This window comes from Pezoporus flaviventris, unplaced genomic scaffold (genome assembly GCF_033815535.1).
Source record: "Pezoporus flaviventris isolate CSIRO_AGI_PZ_B2104156 unplaced genomic scaffold, CSIRO_AGI_Pfla_v1 ptg000066l, whole genome shotgun sequence".
Lineage (NCBI taxonomy): Eukaryota > Metazoa > Chordata > Aves > Psittaciformes > Psittacidae > Pezoporus > Pezoporus flaviventris.
This window is the reverse complement of record NW_026892614.1, coordinates 9,663,976-9,691,576: the sequence shown is the minus strand read 5'-3', so window position 1 is coordinate 9,691,576 and position 27,601 is coordinate 9,663,976. Positions and strand designations below refer to the sequence as shown.

General features: G+C 38.9%; 1 protein-coding gene across 7 annotated transcripts in view; it reads left to right on the top strand.

The window, feature by feature from the left end:
• The window catches only part of CHRM3 (cholinergic receptor muscarinic 3), a 273,296-nt gene that overhangs the window by 41,090 nt on the left and 204,605 nt on the right, over window positions 1–27,601 (top strand). For 2 of the 7 annotated variants that reach the window (XR_009746556.1, XM_061471185.1), the window contains exon 1: window positions 15,650–15,740. The exons of 4 other annotated variants lie outside the window; for them this stretch is intronic. The gene's annotated coding sequence lies outside the window, so the exon portion shown is untranslated. Of the gene's footprint in view, window positions 1–15,649; window positions 15,741–27,601 lie in introns of those variants that run through there. One more of the 7 variants, XM_061471187.1, reaches the window with a different exon arrangement.

Sequence of the window (27,601 nt, the reverse complement as noted above, 5' to 3'; positions counted from 1 at the left end):
AAAACACATGAACAGTAGGCTCATTTTAGTGTTAGCCTGATGACTTTTGGGTCCCAGAAACCTGCAGCAGTGAGGTGCAGCATGTGCAGATGTGGTCCTTGCTCCTGGCAGACAATCACTGAGAATTCTGGTATGTAGTTTGAAGAGCAAAAGCTGTAGTGACTTTTCTTTTTTCCTGAATTTCCACTTATCTCCCTGTTGCGTCAGTAAAGTTGCAAGTATAAACAAGTCTTCAACAGAGAAAAATGTAAATTAGTTTTCATGAATACATTCAAGGAAATATTTTAATAGATTGTCTTTGAAAATTCAAATGTAAATCACATCTTGCTAAAATTCTGAGCCTCCTTATTCCAGTGTGATGTTGAGAATGTACTTCTGCTCTTGGCAGAAGTTTTTTGATCTTTCACATTTTCAGACCTCCATGGTCTGGTCTTCTGTGGCTCACTTAAAATGCAACTGGTATTAATGGAGTGGTCCTTGTTTACTTTCAGCTGAAGCTGGATAGTGTCTTAAATGATTATTGGCTTTGCCTGGAAAATGATAGTTTATATATTTTCATGTGCTTTGATCTGGTTGAAGTGGCTTGACCCCTCTGATGCCGCAGGTTTTATCACTGTTCAAAACCAGGCTGTGCATGTGTTAAAGGTCTGGGAATCATTCTTCTTATGTTTTCTTGATGGCTCACCTGGCATTTAACACACAGTGCTTGTCCCCATGCATGGTCACCTCAGTTGTGATGCAGAATAGCTTGCAGGACTGTGCAATGGACTATAATAAGGCATGGCTGGAGGCTAAGAATAGACCTTTTTATATAGCAATTTCCAGCCTCAATCGCTTCCCTGCTCTGGATCACTGCTTGCACCCCTGGACCTGGACAGTTGAATGGGTGTGAGTGCTGTGGTTGCCGAGTGGCAGGGTTGCATTGGGTTGTGCCTGTGCTGCTGCTGGGGAAAGGGCTATGCAGTCAGCATATGGAAACACAGACACTAGGTATTGTGTGCCACAGGGAATCAAGCAAAGAAATACTATTGTATTTCTGAATGGAGTTTGCAAGCTGTGTGTATATGTTAACTCTGTATGATCAACAACTGTATTTTTTAAAGTTGTCATTTTAGTCACTTGTAGAAAATTGAAATGTCACAGTATGGAGCCTTGGGTTTTCTGTGACTCTGAGTATGTTCCAACACCATCCCGTGTAACTGAGCAATTATTTTTGCCTTTCACAACTGTATTTTCTCTTCTTTCAATGAAGATTTCTGTACTTCAGAAAACAGGAGACCATGGGAGTCAGACCAACAAAAGACCGAGGTGTGAGACCCAAACAAAATTAATGGAATAGAACAGAATAGCGTGGGTTGAAAAGGACCTTACGATCATAAAGTTCCAACCCCCCTGCCATGGGCAAGGACACCTCACACTAAACCATGTCACTCAAGGCTCTGTCCAGCCTGGCCTTGAAGACTGCCAGGGATGGAGCATTCACAACTTCCCTGGGCAACCTAGGAAAAAAAAATAATCTCCTTCTCCTCCTCCTCCTTTTCCTGCTTTGTTAAACTGAAACCCTTGCAATTATTAGGGAACACAGCCTAGGTAAACTTGACATCATAACTCACAGGCTGAGAAGTCAGTCGTGAAGACATACCTCAAAGGGGGTCAGTTAATCTTTGATTATGGTAGACAATGCTTGTAAATTTATTGATTCAATGTTAGCCAAATTACTAGTAAATAAGATAGCACACACTGAAATCTGAGTGGCAAGTTTTGTCACATTAAAGTTTTTGATGATATTTAATATTAATTGTAAAAAGAAAAAGCTAAATCCTCACTTGTACTACATTCTAAAGGAAGAACATCCTTATGGCTTTTCTGTTTACCTTCCTTCAATGAATCTGATCCTTCATTTATTGGTTGAATGAAAACCAGTTGTGTAATTTTAATAGCTGTTCACAAGCAGCCTGGACAGCATAGCTGCTGCTTATTTATACTTGTTGCTTTCATTTCAGTCCCTTATGGTGATTATTTTTTCCCCTAAAATTCATTAATGATAAATCTAATAAAAAGTTGGTTTGGTTTTTTGTTGTTTTTTGGTTTTTTTTTATATTTTATCACAAGAAGTTTAGAGATGGGCCGAGCAGTGCTTATGTATATGGGGAAGGAAAGGAGCACAAGTACTAAACTGAGCAAAATCAGGATTGATTGCCAACGAAGATGTTTTTGTTAATCTTTTTTTAATACCTGTATAAATCTAACAATTAAAAAAAGGGTACACTAAAGAGCTGGAATATATGAGATAAGTTAGTTATTTACATTGCCTCAGTATCAAAGTTTTACTTTGTAGTAATAGAAGATATTGGACAACGTCTGAATTAGCAGCCTAAGCAAAGAGGAGAGCTTCTCTATGCCTGTATTATCTGTTAGTTTCTAATTATAATAAAATTAACAAAATCAGTAATATAGCAACATTTGAGTTACTGAATTTTCTCTTTGTTGATTAAGGGAATTGAAAATGATGGCGCTGTTTGACATCAGTTTGAGTCAATTTCAGCTAATTTCATTTCAGTGGTTGAAAATAGTTAAAGACAATTCCATGTTTTCCTTGAAGTGTTCGTTTTTCTAGTTGATTTTTTCCTGCCTCCACGCTCTTGAGAGCTTTTTAATTGTTTCCAATACAAAAATTATGCCTGGGCATTTCTGTCACTTTTTTTATTGATAAATTTCAACTTTGGTAGAACATGTAGATTCAAAAATAAAAATCAGTTTCAGCCTAACCTAATCCAAGATAGTTCCTTCTTTGAATATGTCCAGAGAACTTTATTGTAGTTCAGCAAAATGTTTGATTGTGGTTTCCTGTGATTTATTTCAACTTCCTTGATCTGCATTTTCCATAAAATGCTTGATTTCAGTTAATTTTCAACAGCAGCTACTTCTGAACTTAATTTTCAGTTAGTTTAACAAATGGAAATGAAACAATTTATCTGAAATGTCAAGGAATATTTATTTTTTCAATCAGAGAGTTCAGATTATTTAAATGTTTCTAAACTGTCTTATTCCTGCTATACAATTTCATGGTTTTTTTTTCCAACATACAAAAATGTTACAACATTAGAATCAGGAACAGTAATGATTTATTCTACAGCCTTGAATAATTTTACCATGGCTTTCTGGCTAATTTCCTTTCTAACATTTCTTTTCCTGGTGAGCTCTTTTTAACATGTTTTAACTGTTTCTTCAGTGATTTTACTCTTCCCTTAGCAATTGGTAATGCCTTAGTTCTTAAAGTTGTTCACATGTATGTTTTCCTAAGGAGAAAAAGCTGTGCAAAAAATGTCCATTGTTAGTAAATCTTGGCTTTGGTGTATCCTGAAAACCACAAAAAATTAGTGTCTGCAATTCATTGGTCCTCTCAAGGAAAGGATTCTTGGAGTTGCTTAACAGCTCTGTCCAGCTGTTGCTTTTCAAACCTTTGCTGCTGTTTATCCTTCAGCAAGGCTACTTGGACTGTTAGGTGATGCTGGAAGTGATCTTTGCACCAGTGGAGTTCATTGCTTGTCTGAAAACAGGGAAGCCAGGCAGCAGCAGACTTTTAAAATCCCTTTCTTTTCTGGAACAGGGGGCTCATGGAGCTTCTTCTCAAAGCATGGTGCAGCCTGACACCTGAAATGCTTTGCCTTTACTTTACCTTCTCCCTGAAAGCACTTTCAGTTTTTCCTTTGGCATTGTTTGTGAGCATACAGGTAATTTTTAAGTGAGTAATTCCATTAGCTTTGGTAGGCTAACACGAACATGTAAAGCTAGACATACTTGAATACTTTATTGAATCAGTGACCAAATTTTTCATAATCTTCTCTTTATTTTTAATCTGAACGAGTGGGTCAGTCTCAGGAACCAGATGTCTTTCAGAGCTCTGCACTTTGTCAGTTGTGGTCAGCCCATACTTTTTTTTTTTTAACCAACATTTATTTGATGTTCTTTCTTCCAGTCCACAGAAAATAATGAGATTCTTACTGTGTTAACAGCTCTTTTAAAGAAGGCATAAGTAATAAACCTGCTGAATGAACAATAGCTGTGTCTCAGCAGTACAGCTTTGGGAAGTTACAGAGCAATTTTAAATTTCCCTTGAGATAAAGACATCTAATTGTGAGGCTCTTCTTTGTAGGTGCACTTGCATAGTGTGGTTAAATTATGATAAGTAAGCAAGGTATTTAACATGACTGCAATATGTTGTGCATGCCAGGGCTCCTGGCATTGCTGGGAAATGACATTATGCTGAGTTAAGTTTTGTATAAAGTATTGAAGAAACTTTTTAAGCTTGGGGAGTGGAAAATTCTTAGTGTATTTCCTTGACCAAGGAGGTGTCTAAATTGTAAATAACAGAGAAATGTCCTATAAATGGCATTATTTCCAATATTATGCAAATTGCATGCTTTCTTTCATACCTTTCCAGAAACTTTCAGGTTTTCTATTAGCTTGTTAGCATTTTGAGGAAGAATAAGTGTATCCTGGAATGAAGTACATGTTTTCATTTGCTAGGTGTTACATAAGGCCTATACCCTGTTAGCATTCAGGATACAATCAATCATTTAAAATTATTCTTAATATTTACAGTTTTATGTATCAGGTTGGTTAGAAGCTGTTAAGAGTGAATTACTTGCCTGACTTGTGTAACATTAGGTTTTGTTAAGGCTGCCACAGGAAACATAGCCACAATATTTGTATTTAGGAAAGGAAACATTCATTTATTTTGTGAATGTTCTTTAGTTGAATTTAGAACTTTTTTTGGAGTACAAAAATTGATTAATCTACAGTGGTGCAGTAGCCAGTGGTCCACTTCTAGTCTTTAATGTGTTTATTTTCACAGCGCTATTGGGAGATCACAAATCCTAGTAGGACTCCAGCTGTAACACAGATCTGAGTTATAGAGAACATGGCAAAGATTCATAGGTGCTAAAACCTATCTCAAGAGGTAAATACCTTTGAAATCAAGAGCTACCTCATCAAGAACTACCATTTTATAATGCTTTATTGTTTTTTTCTTCTCAGTTGTTAAGTGGCAAAAAATTAGGACAAAAGTCTTAAGTTGATAGAGCAAGTTGGAAAAGAAAGAACAAAGAAATGGAAACTTCTGAATACCTACTAGGACTAATTGCAGGGTATTTTCTAAATTCAAGTTTGTAATCAATACAGTGAAAGTTGTGATTCTTTTTATATTGTATTAGTTTCTTAATTGAGATATGGTTTTATACCAGGTCTTAATAAAACCAAGGCTGTAGTGGTAATATACTTAAGTATATAAGCCTATAATCTTACAAGTCTGACAACATTAATGTTCCAAAAGCTCATATTGAGTAAACTTTAATTGTATTCCAATTACTTCTGTTACAACTTTTGATTAATTTATCACTGTTTCTGTTGTTGTCTGGCAAATTCATAATCCCTGTAATTTTTTTGTTGTTGTTTAGTCATTTATGCTGTTCAATATTTGTGCAGTAGCTTTTCTCTTAGTCCCTTTCTGAGTGCATGCCATTAGTTCACAAAATGTTAAGATATATTCTTGCTTTATGTATAACCTATGCAATTTTTGTTTTTATTTGGAATTCTAATAACCTTGTAGTTGTCCTTTTTGTTGTCGTTTGGGACTTTTGCTGAAAGAATATATACTGAATTTTCTGTTTTTACAATTCATGTCCAAATACATTATGAGGCAGAATTAAAATTCTTTTGGCAGTTTTAGCCTTTTCTTGATTTTTCTGTCCCATCATAATGCATGATGCAGAATAATTTTCCTTTCTGCTTCAGTCGGTTTGAGTGTCAGGGATACTGCTGAAGTACATAAAAGCTTGCTCAGCACTTCACTACCGTTAGCCATAGCACATTAAATTTGTCTTAATATATTTTGTGAGATCACTTAAAGTAAAAAGGAAACATTAAGCTACACTCTTCATGAGCAGAAGTACAGGCAAAAATCATTGCATTTTCATGCCATCATATAAATACCCAAAACTGTGAAAAACAGCATTTTCACCAACTTTTTCTGTTTCCAATAAGTATTAATCTTTTTGGACTGGATCCTTAAATTGTAACATTAAACTTGATAAGTCATTTTGGTCCTTACATGGCCTGTTAATGATTACATTGTTTCACATTTGCTGGTGTTATTCAGGACTTAGATTGTGAGTGTATAGATACATTCTTACAATACAAAATATGCTTAACATTACTGAATCTGCTTTGCAATGCAGGAGTTTTTGTTTGAATGCCATCATTTTGGTTAAATATAAAATGATTAGTCTGTGTTGGAAATGCATTTAGTTTTACACCTTTATTATACACTTCTCTGTAATGAACCAGTTAATTGTGGCTTGTGTTACCTGAACGCACAAAGCAAAACAGATCAACCTTTTGTCAGTGAGTAATTCTGGTGCTTTCTTGCTGTTGTAACGTTGTCTTCTAGTGATGTGAAATATAATTATGGGTATCAGGAAATGTTGATGCCCACTTCAGTTGTTAATGATGATCAAAGTTTTGATAATATTCATATAAGAGCCAAAATAAAAAGCCAAAAGGGTAGATGGCATCCTCTGGGTCCTTCCTAGAAGAGTAGTTGATTCCTGTTCCCACATATGGTAAGCTAATCGCTAAAGGAGGAAATGTTATAAACAGTGTGACAATGTAAGTTGCACCACTTGTCTTCCCAGTTAGAATGCACAGGATGGAAGTGACACCTTTGCAGAGGACATACTTTTAAAAGCCTCTCTGTTTTATCTCAGGTGGCAGCATCAGATCAGGGGGATTCACTCTTGCGTGTATGTTCTCTTTAGCTTCTGTGCCCTGCCTTTTTTCAGCCCACCTGATTTATCCCTCTTGGTCATATGGGCTACAGTCCCTGACTTCTCATGCCTTTCTCTTCTGTTTGAAGTGTGCATTTGGGATTGTTTTTTTTTGGGGGGGAAGGCATTGCATAAGGATTTTTCCCCCATCCCTAGTAAATCTGGGAAACTGCCCATGCAATTTCCGTAATAGTAAAGCACTGTTTTATCTTCTCTTGTGATGTCAGCTACTAAAGATTTTTATTACCGTTACATCCCAAATTATGCTTTTGTTGATCCAAATAGGTATCACAGTATCACAGTATGCTAGAGACTGGGAGGGACCTCGAAAGATCATCTAGTCCAATCCCCCTGCCGGAGCAGGAACACCTAGATAATGTTACACAGGAATGTGTCCTACACAGGAATGTGTAGGTATATTTGTAGGACTAAATGGAAATTGCATGTGGTTTTCTCCGCATTGAAATTTAATCAGTGACAAATATGTTTCTCTGACAAAGGTCCAGTGCCATCAGAAGAATGATCTAAACGGATGACTGTAGGTGGTTATCAATGTTATGGTCATTATTATAGTATTAGTCAAGAAGAGTGGTGTTAAATGCCTTTCTGGTCATAAACTTTATTTCCTGGTTATATTTTTCTCATATGACTAAATGGGGTGTTTGAGTGGGCCTCCACCATAACTGGCAACTTTAACATTTCATTATCAAGACTTTCAACAGTTTATTTCCTTGCTGATTTTGCTTTCAATAGGAAAGAAAAATATTCATATTAGCATTGAAGTTGGCAGCTATGATTATTGTTTTAACTTAGTGTGTCTAAGAACAAGTAAAGGGTAACCTGTGACTCAGTAACTCATTTCTTTTATAATAAAAGGGGGTTTATGGTGATTCATGGAATTATGGGGAATATTTTATGATAGAGCTGATCGGAAAACAAATCACTGATCCTGTGTGGACTGTATTTTAAATGCACATCTGTTATTCCAACATTATACAAAGAAAGAAGGCCTGTTGTGTGCCATGCAGTTGATCCTTTTCCTTTCCCCATCTACAACCAAGCTCTTGTGTCTTTAAGGAAGCATTGGTAATTTAGAAGGGCTTTTATAAAGGTAATGTGAATAACTGCCTTTTGGGTTACAAAAAAAGCAACAGAAAAGGAAGGATGTGTTAAGAAAACTGCCACAAATTAAGTAATTGTTGTCTTTTTCTAAAATAATTCTGTAACATAGGCTCGGTTCCTTCCTCTGCCTGAAAGATACTTCCTCCCTAGGATAGTGCAGCGACTGTGAGGCTGTAGGAAATTTAAGTGTTTTTAAAAGCTGATTACAGTTGGCTGTCCTCTTAATTTCTGCAGGTCATACTGTTCCCATTACTGCACCCTTTGAAAAGCTGGTGGGGGAGGGTTTTGGGTACACAAGTGGGAGGACTGGTTCCAAGGACATTTGGGCAGGTGTCTCTTGTCTTCCATGAGTGGAGCCTGGATGCTCACAGAGAGCCGAGTCCTCACCCCTCATCCCTCGTCGCAGCTGTCAGCACACATGTTAAAGGAGAGGTGTGCAGGTGGTTGGCAGGCAGCTCCTCTCCAGTTCCTTCCACCCCATGACCACTTTGCATGCCCCTCCAGATCCCTTTCCCTCCTTCCCCCCGCCTCCCCCTTTTTCCTCTCACTGCTCTCAGCCCTTTAACCTTCTTATCTGTCCAAGTTTGCAGGTTTTCAGTTTGCCTTTTGTTTGAATTTTTTTTTTTTTTTCCATTCGGAGGACTTCTTGGTTTTAATTATAGTCTGGCTTAAGTTCAGCCAGACCCTAGTTCAGTTTTTTGGCTGCTAGGAGTTCCTAACAACCCCTAGCAGAGGTAGGGCTGACAGAGTGCCTGTTCCCTGTTCTCCTGTCTGCAAGCCTGCATGTCATCTCTGTGGGCTGAGGATCAGCCCTGCCCCTGCCTGGGGGTCAGTGTTTTTCAGATCCTAGGGCTTATACACTGAGTTTGCTTTAAAGGTGTTCAAAGTCAGGGCTGCATTCCCAAGTTTGTGCATTTGAAAGACATAACCTGTATTTGTCAACCTTAAGAAATGCTGCTTGGTTTGCAGGGCTGTGTTTTGGTAATAAGTAACCTCATTCTTGAAACACTGCAGCTCCCTTGCATTCCAGTGAGACAGGGTAGATATCTCTGCAGAGTGACTAAATATTATGGGTTTTGAGCATCTGATTCCATGGGAGGGACTTGCTGTAAACCATATAGATGGATTCATCTTGCATTCAAAGTTGAGAAAAAGTATCCCTAGTTGGGCAGGTACCCTAAATTATTACTACTGTTGTTATTGTTTACAATAAATTATTACGCATTCTCAGTTCAAACCTGCAGATTCAGAATCGTGGTGGCAACATCACTGTGGTAAATAATGCCTAGGAAAAAATGGCCCAAGTGTCAGAAACTTACAAAGAAGGGAAGGAAAAAAAAAAAGGAAACATACTATTTAGACTAAAATAATATAAATTTGGACTGCAGCTTGTGGGTACATTCCTTCAGACAGCTGAGGCGGACACAGTATTTTATTCTGAAAGAGTAAGAGTTGTGGCAGTAAGAACTGCCAGAAATGGGAACAGTTACATTTTCTTTTCACCAGAAAAAGAGAAAGCCAAAATCTTTTGCTCTCCTGGTCAAATGGTTTTCTTTTACTTCAAACTGGATTTTTAACATATAAATGATGATAGAATGCATACAATATTTATGTATAATACCAGAATTGATTGCCTCATTTTAAGAATTTTCACCACTAAGGGATGTATGTGATAATCCACAGTGGATTTAAATGCATGAATCTGTGCCATCCTGTAAGTGTATATAGTATGTGAAACCAGATGCAAATATGATATGCATCTCAGCATTTGGAACTGTTAGAATGCTGTATGGGCATATATGAAAATGAAGTTAGGTCAGAAGTATTATGGTATTAGTAGAAACTGTCTGCGAGCTTAAGTCTGAATGTAGACACATTAATCATTTGTGGTTTCTTATTCTGTGCACATTGCACATGAAGAGACTGGGCTTGAAGTTATATTTCACCTACACCGTCTGTAATAACATTATTTGCATTCCCTTCGTCAAGGGACTTATTTCAGAAAATGTTAGTTCTTAGATGTTTTTTCAAAGCGTGCTGATCGCTCTTTGTTGTTCTGAAAATACAAATGGACGTGGTGCTTATTTATGTGATGTTACATTTTGGTTGGGTTTTGTTGTTTTAGTTTTTCTTTTAAGACAAGAAATTGAAGAAGTATCACTCAAAAACATGTTCTTTGTGTTTTTTATCCACAACAATAAACATCAAGTATTTAAATATACTGCAGCTCTTTATTTAATCTTCCTTTTTTTTCTTCTACCCCCCCCCGCCCCCGAAATGTGTGAAGTGTCCTTTTGCTGGGAAAGGGATAACGGTTGTCTCATTTTACTCTAGGACCATCCACATGTTATCCCTTTGAACTGTTTTCCACATTGTTATGTCTAAAAAATACCTTTCACTTTGAACAATTTATTTTGTGTGCTGTTTCTTCCCTCCCCACCAATCTCATTCACTTTTTAGCTGTCCTTTAGCAGTGATGCTGAGACTAGTACTTGGGGGAAGGGGGGGGGGGGCATGTATACCCATTATTATACTTTTGGCAGCTGTTTCAATCTCTTGTTCTGGCCACCAAGGAGATTGGAGTTTATACTAGAAGAAAATCTTGTCAAAATTGAAGCATTCTTGCCAAACATCCATGCTAACAAATGGGTATTTTTTGTTAGAAAGACTTTGACCTATTATGATTGACAGCTGTCTTTTTTATTCTGTGTCTTACAGTGCTGTAGAAAGGAGTGGCACAATACTAAAAGGAGTTGGTTTACCTTTTGTTTCCCTTCTATGATCATAGTATCTTGGCACATAAATGTAGCTGAATTTCATTTGCAAGGTGGATATATGATAAAGGAAAGATGTAATGCACTCTGTAAAGTGTGTGATGTAATTTTCAGTTTTATTGTGCATCAGCTTCACCATTTCAAAAGGTTTTCTCTTCCGGGTACTTTTTTGAAAGAGGTTTATCTGCCTCAACTATATTTATCTCCAAACTTGACTAAGTTATGTAATTTAATCAGATGATACTCAACTCTTCTTAGGTTTCTTTCTTGCACAAGTTAATTTTGTCTTCATTTTTTAAATCAAGTGACAGGAAGAAGTAAAATCTCTGGGGAAGATTGTTTCCAAATGCTGTTTGGTACTTTTACTTCAAATTCTTAGTTAAGATACTCTCTGAGGTTTTTTTGTTTTAGTATGTCAACACTTTAGGGAGAAAAAAAAACACGAAAAGGTTTGCCTCATTGCAGTTTGCTAGCACACCCCTAACAACTGTGAAACTGTGGGCTGTTTGAAAGAAAACTTGCGAGAAGTGCCATGTGCTGAATGAGGAGCTAAGTGAACTCTGTCTCATCCTCCATCTGGAGAAGCAGCATCCTGCTAAACCAGTCAGTGCCTATAAACTGGCCGTCTCTCAAGGGGAGGGCCTGAAATAAGCTACTTTGTATTCTGCTGGGAGCTGGAGAAGGGGGAAGGAGCTGGGGGCCTGGCTGTGTTTCCTTCCTCAGCAGCTTCCTGCAAGAGTTCAAAACTTTCTGTTCTAGTATATGCAAAGTGTCGCAGCCAGCCCACTCCTGCGGAACACAAATGTGCAAACAGTAATCCTGAAAATAGTACTTCTGCTTCTGTGCAGTAGGGTTCTTTTGGTTTAAGAAACTTCTACTTTCTCTTCGTGCTTCTCTGTAGTGATGTGCACAGTGACATAGACTTCTGCGAGTTAAAATGGGCAATGGCCCCCTCATGTTCTACTTAATTTCATAGAATCATAGAATAGTTAGGGTTGGAAAGGATCTTAAGATAGTTCCAACCCCCCTGCCATGGGCAGGGACCCATCCCTCTAAACCAGTCACCCAAGGCCTTGTCCAACCTGGCCTTGAACACCGCCAGGGATGGAGCATTCACAACTTCCCTGGGCAGCCCATTCCAGTACCTCACCACCCTTACAGTAAAGAACTTCTTCCTTATATCCAATCTAAACTTTTCCCTGTTTAAGTTTTAACCTGTTACCCCTTGTCCTAACACTACAGTCCCTAATGAATAGTCCATCCCCAGCATCCCTATAGCCCCCCTTCAGATACTGGAAGGCTGCTATGAGATCTCCACACAGCCTTCTCTTCTCCAGGCTGAACAGCCCCAACTTTCTCAGCCTGTCTTCATACAGCAGGTCCTCCAGTCCCCTGATCATCCTTGTGGCCCCCCTTTTATGTTAAGGACACCAGAACTGCACACAGTCCTCCAAGTGAGGTCTTACGAGAGCAGAGTAGAGGGGCAGGATCACTTCACTTGACCTGCTGGTCACGCTCCTTTTGATGCAGCCCAGGATACGGTTGGCTTTCTGGGCTGCGGGTGCATACTGCCAGCTCATGTTATGTTTCTCATCGACACAGCATGGTGTCATCAGCAAACTTGATGAGGGCTCACTCAATCCCACTGGCCATGTCACCAGCAAAGATGTTGAGCAAGACCGGTCCCAACATAGATCCCTGAGGGACACCACTCGTTACTGGTCTCCAGCTGGACATTGAGCCATTGACCACAACTCTTTGTGTCACCAAGCACCTTGTTGATTTTCATGTGCCTTAGCATGCCTTCCAGGAGAATCTGCCCCAAGATTTTGCCAGGCACAGAGGTGAGACTGACTGGTCTGTAATTCCCCGGGTCATCCATTTTCCCCTTCTTGAAAAAGGGGGTTATATTTCCCTTTTTCTAGTCATTGGGAGCTTCACTGACTGTCATGATTTTTCAGATATGATGGACAGTGGCTTAGCAGCTTCATTTGCCAGCTCCTTCAGGACCTGCGGGTGGATTTCAGCGGGTCCCATGGACTTGTGCCTGTTCAGGTTCTTAATTTGTATGTAATGCCTCATGAATTTAATTCCATAGTGAAATTTCATTCCAAGTATGACTTGAAAACACATTTCTTCTTTGTCTCTCATCTTAATACTTCTTCCTAGCTTTGATATATTATTTAATTCTGTGATTTTATTAATATCTGAGATCATGCTGGACTGTACTTTCTGAAAAGCCCACTGTATAGACATGCACTCTTTTTCATAGAATCATAGAATCATAGAATGGTTGGGGTTGGAAAGGACCTTAAGATCATCTAGTTCCAACGCCCCTGCCATGGGCAGGGACACCTCATGCTAAATCATATCACCCAAGGCCTTGTCCAACCTGGTCTTGAACACTGCCAGGGATGGAGCATTCACAACCTCCCTGGGCAACCCATTCCAGTGCCTGACCACCCTTACAGTAAAGAACTTCCTCCTTATATCCAATCTAAACTTCCGCTGTTTAAATTTTAACCCGTTACCCCTTGTCCTGTCACTGCAGTCCCTAATGAAGAGTCCCTCCCCAGCATCCCTATAGCCCCCTTCAGATACTGGAAGGCTGCTATGAGGTCTCCACGCAGCCTTCTCTTCTCCAGGCTGAACAGCTCCAACTTTCTCAGCCTGTCTTCATATGAGAGGTGTTCCAGTCCCCTGGTCATCGTTGTGGCCCTTCTCTGGACTTGTTCCAACAGTTCCATGTTCTTTTTATGTTGAGGACACCAGAACTGTACACAATACTCCAGGTGAGGTCTCACAAGAGCAGAGTAGAGGGGCAGGATTACCTCCTTTGACCTGCTGGTCACGCTTCTTTTGATGCAGCCCAGGATACGGTTGGCTTTCTGGGCTGCAAGCGCACAATGCCTTCTCATGTTCATTTTCTCATTGACCAACACCCTCAAGTTCTTCTCTGCAGGGCTGCTCTGAATCTCTTCTCTGCCCAACCTGTAGCTGTGCCTGGGATTGCTCCAACCCAGGTGTAGGACCTTGCACTTGGCATGGTTAAACTTCATGAGGTTGGCATCAGCCGACCTCACAAGCGTGTCGAGGTCCCTCTGGATGGCATTCCTTCCCTCCAGGGTATCAAATGAACCACACAGCTTGCTGTCATTGGCAAACTTGCTGAGGGTGCGCTCAATCCCACTGTCCATGTCAGCAACAAAGATGTTGAACAAGACCGGTCCCAACACCGATCCCTGAGGGACACCACTCGTTACTGGTCTCCAGCTGGACATTGAGCCATTGACCACAACTCTTTGTGTGCGGCCATCCAGCCAGGTCTTTATCCACCGAGTGGTCCATCCATCAAATTGATGTCTCTCCAATTTAGAGACAAGGATGTCGTGTGGGACAGTGTCGAACGCTTTGCACAGGTCCAGGTAAATGACATCAGCTGCTCTACCCCTGTCCATCAGTTCTGTAGCCCCATCATAGAAGGCCACTAAATTGGTCAGGCAGGATTTCCCCTTAGTGAAGCCATGCTGGCTGTCACCAAGCACCTTGTTGTTTTTCATGTGCCTTAGCATGCCTTCCAGGAGAATCTGCTCCAAGATTTTGCCAGGCACAGAGGTGAGACTGACTGGTCTGTAATTCCCCGGGTCATACATTTTCCCATTCTTGAAAATGGGGGTTATATTTCCCTTTTTGCAGTCATGGGGAAATTCACCTGACTGCCATGATTTCTCAAATATGATGGCCAGTGGCTTAGCAACTTCATTCACCAGCTCCTTCAGGACCCACCGATGGATTTCATCAGGACCCATGGACTTGTGCACGTTCAGATTTTTAAGATGGTCTCGAATCAGATCCTCTCCTACAGTGGGCCCAAGGTCTTCATTCTTTTGAAGCTGGTTAGAAATTTACTGAAAACAGGTAAACAGCAAATACCTTTTGAAAGTGGGAATTGAGCCTAAAACATTTATTTGAAATACCCTGGTTGGCAGAACTTTGCCAGTTAGAAGGAAGGAGTCTGATGAGAACCTGACAGTGTCAGTATCTGTAGCATTCTTCAGGCAGACAAAAACACAGCTTAGGGTAAAAATAAAAGGGGAGGGGTTTGGAGGGAGGGGAAGAAGCATGCATAATTTTATTTTTGAATATTCAGTAATGATGAAGAGAAAAAGGAATTGCCATTTCTCACTCCTTGCTCCTTTTTTCCTCAGAAATACCATAAAACCAATGAGAAATTCACAGTTCTGATTCTACAGACCTGGGTCCTACACAGCAAGTAGCTCAAGTGACACTAAGAATTTAAGTTTGTATATGCAAAGCAGCTCTCACATGAAAAAGAAGATAGATGTGAACACTGTTAAATAAAGATTAGCATTTGTCATTGAGCCCATACTCCTGAAAGCACAATTTGCCTGATCCCTCTGGGATCAACGGTGTGTGCCATCTTAAAGCAGTGACAAAACACCAGTTTAGTTCTATGATTCTCCAAGCCACAGCATGGTGTCCAGAAGGAGTTATGGTTACAGCTAGCTGAATTTAATTCATAAAATTACTGTGTATCAGAACAGATCGGTGTTCATTACGAATAAGTCCCTTGCTTCTGGAAAATGTCAGCAAATGTTAATTTTTCTGTTTATCTGGGATATTTTTTGTTTTGGTTGTCTTTAGGACATTAGGAATAAAGAAAAATGTAATATACAGTGCCACCTTAGAATATAGCCACAGGAAGACACACCTGACTTTCTCAAAGGCAGGTAGTAAAAATACTGTTGTTATTGTCCTCTTCCCTCAAAGGTTACTTTTCTGCAATGCTTCTGTTACATTCATATGCACTGTGTTCTGCCAGGTGAAGAGCAGTTCTTGACTACTACACTACAAGCAGTGTAGCCTTGTCAGATGTGTGTTCTTCTCAGATTAAGTGCTGCTGGTCAGCAGTGCTAATGGGGAGTCTTGCACTAATACTGACTAAACAGCCTTCTTCACATTAGTGACCTGGCACTTTGGATTTAACTCAGTTTTGGTGAGTTTGGACCTTTGAATTTCTGTCCAGTTCAGGGTATTTTCCACTTTACCATTTTGTGATAAATAATCATTCAAAATCATGTTCTCTATTTTTTTTTTATACCATTAGGAGTATGCCTATATACATTGGTGAATTTGTGAAAGATGCAACAGTAATGTGTGCCTGCAAACTAAACAAAACCCCTTAGTAATTATATCTCTACTAGGTTTCTTCTTTTGTGTTTCTTGCTATCTACTTGAAATCCCAAAGTAGAATGTTATCTTTCTAACCAGTATGAGAAACAGCTGAGAGGCTGTCAGTCAAATGAGATTTCTTCATCTGATAGAAGAGATGAACGAGGAAAATTCAAATAGTAGTTCTACATGTTACATCTTCTAGGAAACGTGTTATGTATTTCACTGGATAAAGATACAACATTTTTTGACATTGTATGGAATTCTTAATATATTTACATTGTTCTCATCCTGGATTTGTGATCTAGGACCTGAGCCAAGAGATCAAAGACTAGCCCTATCTTCCTCAGGGTGATCCACAACACTGTGAAAGTGTAACTCGTATTTTATGTGGCTGTAGGTCAACTTCCTTAGAAAAGCAGCCTAAAAAGTTGAACTTTGGTTTGTTTTTGGTTTTGTTTTGTTGTTTTTTTTCTTTTAAATTCTAGATTTGTTTCAGTGTTTCAGTAATTTGCTATAGTTGTAAATATTTCTGTGCAGATGCAAAGTCAGTTCTTTCAAGACTCTTAGTTGTGTTTTAGGTTTAGCCATAAATTCAGATGAGAAACCCATCTTTTCTTTCTCAAAATTTGTTTCATTTTAGACCTTAACATTTAGAAAAGTTGCTAGACAGTTCCTGCTGACCTGATTTGACATGTTGCAGCTCAGGAAAACATCTTCAGGATTTATCTACCTAGTAGTCTGCTGTTCAGGTACTGAAAAAGTTCTCTACTTAAATATTAGCATGTGGCTTATTTATGTACTATGTGACACCACTGTGGTGCCATAAGGTGGCATTCTATGTGGCAATTAGCAGCATATCTCTTAGAACTAGCATGTGCTTCAGACAATGTCGGCTGTCTAATAACGACTTTTCAGCCTGCCAGTTGGGGGATTGTAATCAGGTGCTCTGATAATCTTCATGTGCTGTCAAATTGCTGGGTCAGAGAATCCTTTTTCTTGGAATTTCCTTCTCTGTCATGGTCCAAAGTGGTTCATGGCAGCCTCTCTGAAGGAACAGAGGGAATTACTACTGACTGTTCATATTATGGCATTGCAGTGGGCAAGGGACACCTTCTGAATGTGAAGCAAAACATAAGCTAGGTAAACTGGAGACATTAGGAAGGGATATTTTATGTGTCTTTTCAATGTACTGAAGATTGAGCAAGATTATATTCTAACTGGACAGCGATTAGAAGTAAAAAGGAGACTAAAAGAAGGATAGTTATTTTCCTAAAAGGAATAGGGTGGCTTGGTAACCCTCATTCTCATACCAAAAAATCCTTCATCCTAAAGATTGTCTGGGGGAAATGTTGATAACTGTTGTGCTGTATGTGCAGGGGCCTAGTAATAGTACTCTCTCATCATTCGCCAGGAAGGTATAATGATGAAGACCCTTGTAGCTTAATCCAAGCCATAAAAAGGGTGATAGATCATAAGCCTGTCTTTCCAAATGCTGTGTTAAGGGCACACTAATTTGTGGCATGTAGCATTATCTAACAGTTCTGCTCATAAATGCAAATCTTTATTATGGTTTCAGTAGATTCATCATTTTAGATGCTAGCTTCTGCCTCTCTTTGATGCAGCCAGATAATTTAAATTATACCATTAGAAGGAGAAAACGTTTTCATGCCAAAACCTCTTGCCAATCAGCATCTCTTATATCACCCTTCTACTTTGCTGCCGATCTGCATGACATTTCTGTATGCATTTCTGCTGAATCTCTTTAACTTTCTACCTTTGTAATGGCTTAGCACTTAATTAAGCTAGCTGGGTGCATATAAACAGAACCATCAATGATGGATAGTATCTATACTTAAGTTAAAAATATTTTTACCGTAGCTCACTAAAGCAGCTACTTAAGATCATGTTAAGTGTAAGGGAAATGTGGGTGGGAAAGACTGTGGAAACTGTGTTGGCTAACAGGATGGAATGAAATTGTTATCCCTCTTCAGATGAGAGCAGTTCCTGTAAAGACTATCATTTGGGACAATTTAGGGAATTTTTGCAATGGATTTCTTTTGGAGAAGGAGGGAGAAATTCTTGAATAACTCTAAGCAGATGTATATAATTAAAAGAGCCAAAGTGCTGAAATACCCAACTGAATTGGGAAAAAGTGATGTTTAAAATCAGGCTTGGCATTGTCCAGTGGATGTACTTTAGCAAGCTTCACCTTCTCGAGGTCAGTTCTGCTGAAGTTAAATTTAGCTTTAGTTCTGCCGTTGTCACATAGAACAGCATTGCTTGATCAGTGCAGAGAGGGCTGGACCAGTGTGGGAGTGACTCTTCAAAACAAAATTCACGGCTCCTTTTGGGTGGCTTTGCTATGGAGCTTTTGCCAAAGAGGTTTTTTTATAGCTGTTGTTGTTTGTTTGTGGTTTGGTTTTCTCTTTTTGTTTGTTTGTTTGTTTGTTTTTAATATATATATGGCAATTAACATCAGAAAACTGGAAAAGTTCTGATGTGGAAGGTTCTTCAGTTACTGTGGTATGGTGGATAGCAGGATCTGTGTTATGTGCTCACCTGAGAGAGATCTGAAATCCTAAGGATTATCAGATATTGGTAAAATTATTTTAATGAGAAGGAAAGAAAAACAGGGAAAAAATACTATTTGTAGTGTTTCTATCAATTTTCCTAAAGCAGCAGTACTTTATTGCCACATAAGTACTTTTAAAAAGCCCTTCTGTGTTTAAAATAATATTTATTTTTAAAAGAATGTTAAGTATTAGACTTTTGTTAACTCATGGCCTATTTTCCATCTACTTGTTATAGTAAACTACTGTAGTGATACTGTTTAGTGTTTAGCCTTTACTCTTCTTGAATTAATATAACAACTTTCAAAGGCTTGATAATTGAGTCCTTTCTTCCAAATTGCAGTTCAGACACAAACGGTTCATAAATCTTAATGTCATGAATGTGACGGCAATTGTTCATGCGCCAGGACAATTAGGAGTAGTTTATTTTCCAAGAATCTACCCCTGTGTATCCAGTTAAACTCATTCTCTATGGAATTTAAATGCTTCTAGAAGACCTGTATGCCAAAAGAAGACAATCCTTTAATTGTTGGTGAGGACACAGAAAGATCATTGAATTACCGCCCTAACTGTTCTTATCTACAGAAGAGTGCTTTGCTTTGATTAATAGTGTCAAGTTGAGCATTAGTTGCAATATTACCAATTTCATGAAACGACAATTTTAGCAGGTTGGCAAAGCTGAAAAGATATTATAAAGTTAAGAAAAAAACAAGTTTAAAGGATGGGGCAAATTCATCTACATGCAACTTTGCTGTTTTATCCCATTTCCCTGTGGGAGAGTTTTCAAAGCCAGTGGCCTTGCGGCTGACTTGCTTAAGCCTCAGTCTTTGTCAGATCTGCTTGGTTTTTTTGTGTGGTGGTGTTGTTTTTTTTTTTTTATCTCCTCAAGTAACAATATTGTGGCTTTGCAAAATAAGTTGGCTTAAGGGAATTGGTTATATTTCAAAACTTGTTTAGTAGCTAGCAACTTTGCTGAGAATCAAGGCTCTAAGGAGCTGTATTTGAAATTTGGAAGCTTATGTAGATTGACAAATAGTAATTTCCAGTTGCTATGCTTCATGGATAGTAGAGCAGATTGTTTGTTTACATAATTTATATAATCTAGTAACAGATAAAAAGCCAAAAGCTGCCCATATCCACATTATATATTTGGATATATATAAATTTCGATCTTAAATAAAAATTGAATTTCTAATGAGTCTTGGATATTATTCTTGTCATTAGAGATGTGCTTTAGGTCCCAGGCCTTTCCTTGAGTCATGTGGCAGGATTTGTGTCATGGTGTTTTCAGGTTTTTTGCTCTGCACAGAGAAGTGGTTTATCATTAGAAGCCAATGAACACAGTGGCAGGCGTCTAGCTTCTCTTCAAATGTGACTAAGAGAAAATAAATAATACAGCTGTATTAAGCCTATGTAAATAAGTTTCTTTAAAGAACAAAAGAACACCTATTGATTCGTGCATGGCGTTAGCACTTGTCTTTCAATGAAAAAAAATTTTTGTTCTGCTTCAATATTTCAATGCTTTTATTCATCACAGGCTGCATACGCAGTAGTGTTTGTTTCTGATCAGTGGTGTGGCTTTAATGCAAATTCCCTATTGGTCCCTCCTTACTGCCTACTTAAGTGCATGCTGCTTCGTTACCTGGTTTTGACAAGCATGAACTGGCTTATTCTCAGAGGAAATTAAACCTGAAGTCCCATTTCAGTGGACCAATGGAGTTTATCCTGGTCTGTTTCCTCACTAAGGTAATTATATGATTTGGACTGTCAGATTCTTTGAAACCTTAAATCTGGCTTATCATAATTTTTAAGGCAGGTAAAACAGAAAGCATAATGAATTGAGCTTCAGAATTTTCTTTTGTCCACCCTTGGTAGTCTGTTTTAAAATTAATTGTTGGGGTGTGTTGTGTTTTGTGTGAGTTTTTTTGTTTGTTTGGTTGGTTTTTGTTGTTTTTTTGTTTTTTTGTTATTTCCAGTTTGGCACTTTTATCTTTTGATTCTTACAGCATTTTCCTAGTACTGAGTTTTGAGGTATTCTGTCTACATGGAAAGAAGTTGTAAAGAGAATAAAGTTTTCTTTAATATTCACAGTGGTACAGGCAACTATTTATAATTTTTATATATATGTGATTAATGGTTGTTGAAACTATTCTAAAGGAAAATTATTTTTTTTCTGCTGATGTATTTTGAAAATTGGAAACTCAGGTTTCAATTTATACTGGTTCAGAAGTGACAAAGGTATTTAGTCTTTTTTGTTAGTATTTATAAAGCATATATAAACTTGAAAATTGGTAGGCTAATTGTAGAAGTAAAATGGTAACAAAGTCTTAAAAGAAATCCTTTCAGAAGGTAGAACAGAGGCATCTTTTTCCTTTGATTTATGAAAGCAATTGAAATATTCTGCAGTATTATTCTCAATGCTTATATCTAATGGACAATTAATTTAAGCTTATTCAAGAAAGTGCAGAGAGGAAACAAAAGGGTTGAGTTACCATTAAGAGAGCATGTGAAGATCAAGCATGGTGGATCAGAAATGAATCAGCAATTTGCCATTGACAGACAAATGTCTGATGTAATCTACAGCTTTGAAACTTGTGGACCTGACATGATATAATGATGTGATTATTGCTAGTACTGGTTGAAAACCAAAAAGATTGCTTTGAAGAAAGCTCTTACAAGATTGTTGTTTTCTTCCAATGAGGAAACAGAAAATGAAAATTCTCCATTTTGCGTTGATAGAAGATTGGTGCACAATGTCCCTTTTCCTTCTCCCTTTTGCATAGTCGGGTGGAGTATGCTGGCTGGGACACCCAACTTCAGTGAAATCCTTGTTCTGTGGAGTGGGTCTCACTTTTCCCTGCTTTGCAAGGCTATGTTCTTGATATTTAGGGAAACATTCTTTGTGAAGGTACAAATACAGGGATGCTTTCCAGTGAAGAATGTAAGAGTTCAAAAATTTCCTCTTAGCCTTAGTGTTTTGAGTCATGGGCTTCCTGTCCTGGCCCACGTTGGTGTACTTGGTTGTGGTTTACATGAATTACAGGTTACACAGCCTTTTCCAAGTTCCTAGCAGACAAGTATCTACATCAGGGAAAGAAAATGTCTCATATCCCTGCTGCACTTTGGGTGGAAGAAGCAGTTAGAAACCTTCCACAATTACTGAAGCAGGAGGGGGAGTGGCTTTAACACATTTGATGGTCAGAGCTGGTCTGTTAGTATAAAACAAGCAAACACAAGTATGTTTAGGGATGGCATGCGTTTCTAACATGAAATCCAGGAAAGGAAATAAAGCTAGGTTTTCCAAATAGAGTCCAACAACATGTTTGACAAGTGATATTAAAAAATAAAAAATGCAGGTGTTTTGGGGAGGAGAAACCTCCATACCATTTCTTAAGAAAGGATGTCCAGCATAAGGGTCACCTTGTTAGGGCAGATGTGCTCCATGCTGCAGTGCTCTGTGCATGCATTATGCTTCTGTTGCTGTAAACTGACAGCTGAAATGTGACTGTAAGGACATTGTTCCAGTTCCAACCTGTCTGCTCTCTGTTGAGTGGTGGCATTTTCTAGTGCATGAATAAGTCTCTGAGCAATGGCTAGTTTATTAGGGTTTGTTTATAGGGCTTTTGTCTGTTGTGGCTTGTGTCAGAAGAGAGACAGCAGCCTTTGTTTCAGTAAGTGTCACATGCTTCTCTCTGTTTTGCAAATATTTTTAAATTGGCTTTGCTAATCTTGCTTGTCTTTAAGACTGATATGTCCTCTGAGTTATTTCTAATTGGCTACTTTTTGTCTGCAGCTTGTTGGTTCTGTTTTTCCCACGATAGACTCGGTGTATCAGAGTGCTCTAATAAATGAATTTTGTGGTAATATCCCATCTGTATGGCCAGCTGGCCTTTCCTGCATCACAGGGGCACCATGTGGCTATTACTAAAGCAGTCCCCCTACAGACCCCTGTCAGACGTTGTCTTCAGGTTTTTTTTTCAAAGACCATCATGAGTATTTGTTACACAGCCATAGCCTTATGCTGCAGGACCTGGGAGAAGTTCTTAGCTTTTGACTCCCCTTAGGATACCTACGCAAGTGTCACCCTAGCTTGCATCTGCTCACTTCATGCACCTTTCCTCCTCTTCCCCCTAGATCCTCAGGTCTAAAGACAAGGACAAAACATTCTGACCAGTCCTCTGGCTGTGCAGTGAAGTGCCAGGGGTGGGCAGGTATGATGTCAGAGCTGCCTTGCAGATCTGGGACAACCAGGGCAGAGCAGAGCTCCCTTGGTGGCTGTGGGCATGGTCCTGGGGAAGGCAGTACAAAACAAGATTTCTCCTTGGATGCTTTTTGGTGCCAGGTACCTTGCAATCACTTGCAGTGGTACTGGGTTCTCCCCCAGCTGAACTGCTGCTCCAGAGCCACAGTTTGTGTTCACAAAACCTGGACTGAAATGTGTGTTGAAGGTCCAAGATAGGCTCTTTCCTACAAAGAGAGTATGTTCTTAGTGCACATACCTGAAGATTTGGTTTGGGAATGAGTGACATGTAGGGCTTTCTTCTATGAATCCCTTCACTAGTAAAAGACCTGTTATGCTTTTACCACATACCACTCTCCTATTAAACTAAAAATAAATGTACCAGTTTTGAGCGGTACAGTACCAGTTAGTAATCCTGAGGGATACGGTGTTTTATGTGTAAGCTGCACAGTGTATTTAATTTTGTGGTTACTCCATGCCTCAGTAGCATGTCCTATGACAAGAAAGTATAAAGCAGGGTTTTGGATAGTCCAGGTGATTATCAGCAGAGTGAGAGAAAAAGCTCTCTGCATCTCTGCCTCTGCCACCGGTAGGTAAGGGGATTTCAAGGAAGTTAAATAATAGCTCTTCCTCATTCCTTGCCTGAGAGTCACTCCTGAAGGTTTTCAGGAAATGCAATGTAATTTATAGACCTTTTAAAAAGGGAAGCCCTGTTTTCTGATTTCAGGCTGTAATTTCTAGGGAACAAATCATTTCTATTTTATGGGATATTGACAGTGTCTCATTATTGGATGTTAAAAGGTTCAAAGAAGAAGTTTTCATGGCTGTGGTGTAGCTTGATTTATGCCTGTTAGTATTAGAAAACTTATGACAAATTTCCTATTGCTAATATTCTCATATTGCAGCAGAGAGATAAGTCTGCTGGTATAAATCCATGCAGAAAGAATTATAATGTATTACAGAGAATAGCAAATGTGGAGAAAATAGGGACAAGAGGAAAAGCTTTCTACAAAGCAAGATGATTCAAAATAAAATAGATAGGAAATGCAGCATTAAACAGTAAAAATTCTGTCTGATATCCTGTGGTTGTTAAGGCTGAACCTCCTGCCTTGTGTGCTGACTATAACTGTACCTCAAGCTTTACTGATGGCTCTAGATATTTTCAAGAATAAGTGAAAACTAATTCACTATGTTTAATTGCTGCTTTACGAATAGCTGAGTACAAAGCAATAATAAAAATGCCGGTCAGGTAATGCAGCAATGAATATGGTACGTGGGATTTTTTGCAAATGAGAAACACCTTTAGGGTTTATATTTTCTTTTGAGACTCAGGAGCTGTTCTTTTTTAACAAGTGGTTTGTTTTTTTTTTCAATTAATTCTGAATTCTCACATCACTTATAGTGGCACAAGTATGGAGGAATATACATGACCTGGAGCATCTCTCTGCTTTGGTAGGCAGAGACACACATTTACTGACCAAACTTTTTTTCAAACTCTGATTGATTTTGATTGCAAAGTACTTTTCCCCTTAGTCTTGGTCTTTGCATTCTTAACTGTGACTTGAGCTCCTTCAGCCTAAATTGCTGTGGTTATGCAAAAGCACCTGGAGGCACTGTAAGTGCTCTGCTCCATTCCAGTATGTTTTCTTGGCTTTCTGTCCCTGGAGCTGAGGCCTCGTCCCTGTGGCTTTCTGACAAAAACACGAGTTAAAGGTGAGTTGGTGATGTGAAGACTTCCTTTAGCCCTAACAGACATCTGCATTCCTGAGAGGAAAGTTTTGGGTTCCTTTTCTCCCACCTTTTGCCCATCCTTTCTGGTTCGTTTCCTTTAGTTTTTTCTGCTCTCCTAAACCTGGTTTATTCCAGTTGGACATCAAAGTAATAAAGCAGAAATTAATCATCCATGCATCTGATGAGATAAAGACATCTTACCATGAAGTTTTATTTTAATTGCCTTTTATGGAACACAAGGGAATTCTAAATAGCCAAGTGAGCTTTCTGTAGAGGTCCGTGATTAGTAAAACTGGCCATTCTCAGAAAATAATAAACCAGAGAAAACTTGCATTTTGACAGTGAAAAAAAAGAATTTTTGTTTTTTTTTTACAGTATTTTGCTACATGCCAAATCATTTTAAGTGCTTCAGAATTGATCATGTTTACAGCAGGAAGCAATAGTAAAAACTCAAAAATATTAAGTTTCCATCTTTTTCAGAAGCCAAAATACATGTTAAAGGGGGGGGAATCCCTTTTAGGGAGATCTGATGAATCTGAATCCAGGTGCAGCCTGATTAAACAGGGATTTTGATAGAATTCCTATAACATGATAGGCTCTCACACACCTGAATCCTCTTCAGAGGTGGAGTATGAAATAATTAAGGAACTTTCTCAAGGCCTTGCAGGAATGTTATGTTGAAGCAAGGAATGGATCATCTTCCTGGTGAAAGTCAGTCTGGTACCATTACCACAATGTCATCAGCTGACGCTGCTGTCTTTGAAAGTAGATCTCTTCCTGACCCTCTCCTGGGATAAACAGGTGACTCCAAGGATGTGACATGTCCAGATTTAATTTAGGTAACTCTAGTCAAGCAATGAACTGAAAAAAGGTAAGCTACTTGTGAGATCTTAGCAGATTTGAGGGAAAATTGTACAGCTCCAGCTCCATACCTGCACAAATTGTAAGGGAAGGTTTGCCTTTTAAGTATTCAAAGGGAAAATTCATCCTTTAAAATACTGACTTTCTCACATTACACTGAAGGAAGCTTTGGAAAATTATTCTGCTAGGTCATTTTCACACCTTAAAATCAAAGTTTAAAGGATTTTATAGACCTCTGACTCTCTGCCTTTAGGAAACACAGTTGACATTTTGTTGCTGTTATATGGTTATGTAGAGCTGGTTGTCTGTCCAGCCATAACTTCATGAAGAGCCCTTTACGATATGCAGGGTCATGTAAATACTTTTATCTGGAAACCTTGAATAGTCATAATTGAAGAAGACAGACATCTTTCCAGTGTTCACTACAGAGCTACTTTAGGGAATACTTACCTTTGGGGGAAGAAAGATTGTAAAATGTCTACAGTGGAGAAGACAGACATTACTCGTTCAGGCCTAAGAATGATGAGCAATGCTTATGCTGAAAATATATCTCACAATCAATCTCTCTTTAAGTCATTATTCTTCCTGCCTGTAGCTACATCTTAGGTTTGTTTCTTTTCTCTGTGACCCTTGCCTTTACCTTTTTCCATACATGATATCCATGTGTAACCACTGTGCTTGTGCCCCTCCTGCCTTCTCTCCTCCTGTATCCTCTTTAGAGCCATCATTTCAGAAAAAATAAATACACAAACCATTTATTCATTCGTTCATCCTTTTCCTGCCTTCTTCTTGTTTGCAAACAGAGCAGGAAGTTATTTGTGCCTGGTGATTCACCATCAGGTTTCATGAGGGGATTATGCTGAACATCACTGATTCACACGCTTCTGGCTTTGTCAGAGGTCAATGTCTTGGCAAGCATTCCCCTGTAAATACCATACAAGGACCATGCTGTTGATCTCAAGAGCTTTAAGTCAGTTCTGCCTTCCATCGTAGGTGCTGTGCTTCTTGTTTAGAACAGTTGCCAACAGGTGGACAAGGTGACAATTTCTGTCTTCGTGTCAAATAGAGACATTTCCTCATACTCGGTGCGTGGATATCTGCTGAACAGCAGCCTCCTCCCCTTTACCCTGAAGTGTGCACTGATTTGCACTTTCTTTACTTCAGAGAGCTGCTGAGATAACAGCTAAGGTAAAATCTGATTAGATATTGTTCATGACCTTTTACTTGTAATTCTCCTCCCCTCTTGCCATAGTTGCTTCCTGCCCCTTTATATCTATTCTCACATTTTCTGTTGCCTTCCTTCAGAATGCTTATCTTTAAGGTCCCTGTGTTTAAAGAGGTATCAGCTCTTTGAAATCAGGGAGGTTGCTGTGAATTTCAGAGGTTACAGAATCCCAGCTGGTGATTTGGCATTTACTTGTTTGTATTTCTGTGATGTTTTCTGCATGTTTATGGGCCACATACGTACGATCAGCTGTAGCAAGCTGTGTATTCAGTAGCACATGGGGAGGTCTAAGAGGAAGTCCTGTAAGCAGTAACACAACTGCCTAATTACTGTTTTCCTGAGTCATGTGAATGACATAGTACTTAATCTCCTACAGAATGGGCCACTGTACAGATTGCATGCAAGATCTTGAAAAGGAAAAGGTCAGTTGAAGACTTACCAATGGTGGAAAACAAATATCCCACAGGGTTGATACAAGTTTGAAGATGTTCTTCTTGATATTGTAGTAGTTCTCAGATTTTAAAAATGTTAATGTGCTTGCTTTCTTTTCAAATGCTTTGAGAGCCTTGGAACGTTAAGATGGAAGAGCTGAAAGAAACTTTCCAGACATGAATACAGGTTTCTGCCATCTGACACTGCCAGTCAGTCATACTTCTTCCTATCTGTTGCTCTGCTGCTGCAGGACATTTGCTTGGAGCCTTTTTTTTTTTGCTTAGAGATCATTTATGTTACTGCCTGGGCATTTACTTTTGGCCACTGTTGGAACTGACAGTCCAAACTGACTCTTTGGACCCCTTTCTGGGCAGTGCAGTACTCTTATTTTCCTGCATGCTCTGAAACGAGTGTATTCAAAAAGCCAGAAAAGCTATTTCAAGTATGACAAAGAACTAAGGAAAGGAGAAGCATGAAAGGAAAGAAAAACAAACAAGCCATCCATGCATAAATTGTGCCTTGGAAGAAACAAACAGAATATGGAGAAGTTATTATGTAGTTCGTATTTTATATGAAATAAAATGTGTAAGCATGTATTTCTTACTAGGAAGCCTTCAGCTGTC